Genomic DNA, 6000 nt, shown 5'->3' with positions numbered 1-6000 from the left:
TGAATCTGTATCCACCGCCCATGTACTGGTTCATGACTAGAGGCTTCCAGATTTCACGATCCTGCCCCCGATCGCCATGGCACTTTTGGGGTTTGGGTTGGGTTTTTGGAAGAAGCCTGTGCCACCAATTTCCGGATGGAAGAGAGGTGCTGGTGGCTTACTTTTCCCAGACCCTCTCCAAAGCAGAGAGGAACTATTTGCAAATAGACCAAGAGGGCCTGGCAGTCGTGAAGGGAGTAAAGAAATTTCACAATTTCTTGTATGGGCGCCCCCTTACTGTCATGACCGACCACAACCTGCTACTTGGCCTATTTGCCCCTGAGAAGCAGACCCCTCAAGTACTGTCACCCTGCATCCTCAGGTGGTCGATTTTCCTCACCAGCTACCAGTATACACTGGTCCACCAGCCCAGGAAGGCGATGGGCCACGCAGACGCTCTCAGCAGACTGCCACTACTTGAGACTGGCCCCGACCCAGCACCCGCACATGAGGTCATGAGCATGGAACAGCTTCCTGACTGCCCCATTCATGCGCCTGAAGTAGCATGCCACTCCATGAAGGACAGGATCATCTCCCGGGTCCTGGACTGGGTGTGCTGGGGATGGCCCAGTAGCAAACCTGGGCTGGAATTTGTGGGCTATACGACCCGCAAACATGAACTGTCAGCCCACAAGGGGAGCCTGTTATGGGGAGGAAGGGTGGTCATTCCCCAGCCTCTTCGCCAAATGGTCCTCATAGCCCTACACAAAATATACCCAGGGGTAGTGAGAATGAAGGCCCTTGCAAGGAGCTATGTGTGGTGGCCAGGAATCCATGGGGAGATAGAAGCCTGGGTTAAATACTGCCAGACTTGCCAGGAGTCCTGCCCAGATTCTCCAAGGGCCCCCGTCCAACCCTGGGAGTCTGCCCAAGTGCCATGGTCCCACCTGCATGTGGACATTCTTTGTCATGGTGGACTCATACTCCAAATGGCTGGAGGCCTCCCAGGTACTGTGCACTTCCATGGCTGCAGCCATCCAAGTACTACGTAGGCTGTTCGCAACCCATGGGCTCCCTGACACCCTTGTCTCAGACAACGGAATAGCATTCACATCAGAGGAGTTCCATACCTTTGCAACACAAAATGCCATCCATCACACATGATCAGTGCTGTTCCACCCCGCCACCAACGGCCAAGCAGAGCGTATGGTGCGGACCACCAAGGACGCTCTTCGCCGCATGATGCAAGGGGATTGGGATTACTGCCTCGCTTCATTTCTCCTAGCCCAGCATAGCACCCTGATGAACAACCAACTGAATGTGGGCTCTCCACAAAGTCCCAGTCAGAACTCATGCACCTGCATTTTAGACCATTTGGAGCAGTCTCAAGGGTAGCCCTGTGTTTCTTTCTTTCTCTCTCTCTCTCTCTCTCTCTATCTATCTATCTATCTATCTATCATCTATCTATCTATCATCTGTTTATCGCATTTATACCCTGCCTTCCCAGGTTCAGGTGTAGAGCAAGTTAAAGTAGTCTGGTCTGCAGGTGACTGCTGCATGGATCACCATGGCTAGGTTCGAAAGGGACAGGTATGGTACCAATCACCTAACCTGACATAGATTTAAAAATGCCAGTGTGTCACATTTGTGACCAGTGCCTCTATAAAGACAGAAGTGTTCAGGATCACACCGGGACTCCTGATGATGGGTACAGGTGACTATTGCGCCCCATCAAGAGCTGGGAGCTGGCAAACCGAACTGAAATCATTCCGGCCCAGCCATTGCACCCCCATCTTTAATGGATTGAGATTCAACTGAATCCATTTCCTCCATCCCAGCACACCCACCTAAATATTGGCCAATATATCCAGGGTAGCATCTGGCCAGGGCCATGAGTTTTTAGACCCATGATTTTTGTGGTCAGATCTGTGGTTATATACAAGATATTTGAATAAAGGGTGAATTTGGGGTTCCCCAATGCAAAAACACTGAGGATGCATGAGGATCTGTGCTTCAGAATTACGTTTTTGGCTCACAGTGTTGTCAGGAAGCCGTGGATCCGTGTTTTTTGTGGTGCAGGCTGTGCCCATGAACATGATGTGTGATTTGACAGTGAATTAGGTTGCCCCAATGTAAAAAGCGTGAGGATCCATGAGGATCCGTGCTCCGAAACCATGTTTTTGGGCCAATGTATGGATCCGTGTTTTTTGTGGTGCAGGCTGTGCCCCTGACTATGATATGTGATTTGACTGTGAGTTACGGTTGCCCCAATGCAAAAAGCGTGAGGATCCATGAGGATCCGTGCTTCAAAACCACGTTTTGGGGCCATGGTATGACCAGGAAGCTGTGGGTTCGAGTTTCTAGTGGTGCAGGCTGTGCCCCTGGCTATGATGTGTGATGTGACGGTGAGTTTGGGGTGGCCCAATGCAAAAACCCTGAGCATCCATGAGCACCTATGGTTCAGTACCAGGTTTTTGGGCCACGGTGTTGCCAGAAAACCATGGATCCATGATTTTTGTGGTGCATGCTATGCCCATGGACATGATGTTTGATCTGATGGTGACTTCAGGCTGATCTAGTGCGGAAACAGGTAAAAGGCTGATTTTAAACGAATCCTCATGAATTCATATGATACTGTAGACCATGCCTTAGTCTGTAGGCAGCATCAAAAAAATCATGCATCCACTGTTTCGTGGGGCCGCAATGGCGCAAAAACATGGTTAAAAAACACGGATCCTCATGGACCCTCATGATTTTTGCACTAGATCAGCCCGAAGTCACCATCAGATCAAACATCATGGCCATGGGCACAGCATGCACCACAAAAATCTAGGATCCACGGCTTCCTGGCCATATCATGGCCCAAGAACGTGATTCTGAAGCACGGATCCTCATGGATCCTCACACTTTTTGCATTGGGCTACCCCTAACTCACTGTCAAATCGCACATCATGTCCAGGGACACAACCTGCACCACAAAAAACTCGGATCCACGGCTTCCTGGAAACTCCATGGCCCAAAACCGTGGTTTTTGTCTCTACTTTCCAGGGACAGTCCTGGATTTACAGAAGCCATTCTGGTTTCTGATTTGATCCTATAAAGTCCCACTTTTCCTCAGGACGCCCCTATTTCCATCGGAGAAATGTTGGAGGGTGTGGTATGTTGTCCCTGAGAGAAACATTGTGAGGGCATGGAGTTGTGCGATCCTGGAGCCAAGAAGATCAAGTAACTATGCAACCTGTAGAAGGCAGCCCTGTATAGGGAAGTATGTAATGTTTTCTTATGTTTTTATTTTTGTTGGAAGCCGTCCAGAGTGGCTCCGGCAGCCTTAGTCAGATGGGTGAGTTATAAATAAAATAATAATTATTATCATTATCTTATTATATCATTAATATTATAATATCAAATATTATTATTGTTATAAGAACTTTAAGGTTGTACATATATAAAATAAATGTTCACAAATATACCAAGCGCACGCGCACACACACACACACACACACACACAAACACAAACCAAATGTCTGAGGCGCACAGAAAAAGTCCTGAAACCATTTTGTCCCTCCCAAATTTACCTGTTCCAAATAGCACATTGAAATGATGGTTAATGATAAAGGCTTGATGTTGTTGGAGTTTGCTATGGCCAATGCTAGCTTGGAAGATTTGATTTCTACCCTTACAGAATTTAGGCTTGCATGTGGAAACTTACAAAGCCAAAAGGGATATATTCTCTGGTAATTCTGATCTAGAATCTGGTGAGGATTCTAGAGTTGCTTCTGTAGTGCTGGGGATGCGGAATCTGTGGCCCTCTGGATCTGGATCTTGTTCTACTCCCAATTCATCATGCTTCATGGAAAGCGATTCACAAATGAAATGAAATAATAGCACCCACCCCTGACCATTGGCTCTGCTGGCTGGGGCTGACGGGGGTTTATAGTCTTAACATCTGGATGCTGCAGATACCCTGTCTGTGCTGGGTGATCTGTATCTCTCCAGATATTACTGCACCAAAACCCCCAGCAGCTCCTTTTGGATTTACTTGCTTGGTTGCTTTAAGAGAATTGTATTTTGTAAGTTGATTTTGAGTGATCGATTCAATATCTGTGTAAAGAAGGTTTCTATGGCTGACGTGCCCTTTAAATGGACTTAGTTAGCTTTCAGTTGATCTCTTCTAGTGCTTTGCAATGGCCGAGGAGTTGAGCACCGCAGCCGGCAAGCAAGCCAAGAGACTGAAGAGCAGCTGCAGCAACATAGAGGAGGCAGCAGAAGAAGTTGGAAAGCAGGAGGGAAACGGGCATGAAATGAAACGGTTCAAGACCAGTGGGGAGGAGGTGGAGGATGGGATGAAGAGGTTCCCCAAAAGGAATGTTGTGCTGCTGATGGCATATTCAGGGAAAGGCTATCATGGGCTGCACATAATAGGCAGAATATATGGGCAACAGCAGGAAAGGAGGCAGGAAAAGCCTCTGGCCTCATCCTGGCTCCCAGGGACACACCCCACATCATCTGCACTAAAGATCACTTGGGGATGTGATCTTGGGGGGATGGAAGTAACCAAAGAAATGAATAGCAGAAGGCAAGGTACTTACTCTGAGGTTGGGGTATTTCCGGGCAACGGCCAGCAGCAAGGAAATGCTGCTGGCCTCTAGTTCTTGAGCCTCCCCATTTTCCTCCAGGGCGTATCCTCGGAACTCCTGCAGGAGGAAAGAGCGTCTCAGAGTCAGGGGCCAGTCTGGGCCAAAGCGGCCCCCACTGTCCCCACCACAGAGTCCCTGGCACTTCTGGACCATGAGGGTTTGCCAGCTTTGGTCTTGGACCAAATTGGGGGCCAAACAGGCTCTGTGCCCCAGAAATAGGGCAGTCCACTGAGTAAGGGACGGGGGGGAACAACCCTAAAACCACCCCTGATGCCATCGGGACACTTACACTGAGAAGGTGGAGGAGGGTGCCAGGGTTGGGGGCTTCCATAAGGAGACTGCCCAGCAGAAGCCGGAAGTGCCTCTTCAGTTCCTGCGGGAAAAGAAAGAAGAGAGTTTGAATGCTGGGTTGGATTCTGCAAGTGTGTGACGAAGAAGAAGAAAGAGCTGTGAAGGGAAGTCAAAACCATGGGGTCACATAGAGTCGGACACAACTAAACAACTAAACAACAACAGAAAAAGCACACAGGCACTGCAGCTGCTGACCAGCCGTGGCCTCTGTTCTACGAGTAGGAATTCCCACTGAGAAAAGGGGAAAGTCAGAATCAGCCATGAAAACCATTCTTGGTCCATTGAAACTAGTCTTTTAAGTTTCAGTCTAGGCTCTTGCACTACCAACCCAGCTGTATGCTTGTGAAACATGGATCACTTATAAACGCCATCTCCAACTCCTTGAAAGATTCCATCAACGGTATCTCCGGAAAATGTGACACACCACTTGGGAAGGCAGGCGAACTAATACCAGTGTCCTGGAAGAAGCAAAGATCACCAGTGTTGAAGCAATGACTCTTCAACACCAACTTTGTTGGACTGGTCATGTCCAATGGCTGGAAAACACTGGCCTGCAAGCGCTCCAATAGGAGAACAGCCTTTACCAAAGGTGTCATGGGCTTTGAAGACACTTGAACTCAGGATGCAAGGGAGAAACGAGCTAAGAGGAAGGCACGCTTGGCAAACCCTCACTGTGATCAACTCCCGCCCAGAAAACTATGTCCCCACTGTGGAAGGATGTGTGGATCCAGAATTGGCCTCCGCAACCACTTATGGACTCACGGTTAAAACTCACTGTTCATGGAAGTCAATCTTACTCGGCTACGAGTGATAAGAAGAAGAAGAAGAAGAAGAAGAGGAGGAGGAGGAGGAGGAGGAGGAGGAGGGGGAGGAGGAGGAAGATATTTGGTCATAGCACTCACCTACTCTTGCAGCGGGAAAATGTTCAAATATTCATATAAAAGCAATTCAACATCGGATTGACGCAGTTCCAATGCTGTTCTGCTCAGAAGGAAGATGGCTACCAGAGAAGGCACTTGGGACATGGCTAGGG

At 48.6% G+C, this 6000-nt stretch overlaps 1 pseudogene; it reads left to right on the top strand.

Moving 5' to 3' along the window:
• Nucleotides 1-248: 248 nt before the first annotated feature.
• LOC128406960 (uncharacterized protein K02A2.6-like) lies at nucleotides 249-4279 on the top strand (annotated as a pseudogene).
• Nucleotides 4280-6000: the final 1721 nt, after the last annotated feature.

The sequence above is a fragment of the Podarcis raffonei genome, chromosome Z (genome assembly GCF_027172205.1).
Source record: "Podarcis raffonei isolate rPodRaf1 chromosome Z, rPodRaf1.pri, whole genome shotgun sequence".
NCBI classification, from domain to species: domain Eukaryota; kingdom Metazoa; phylum Chordata; class Lepidosauria; order Squamata; family Lacertidae; genus Podarcis; species Podarcis raffonei.
The sequence above is the reverse complement of the archived record's forward strand: the minus strand, read 5'-3'. Positions and strand labels throughout refer to the sequence as shown.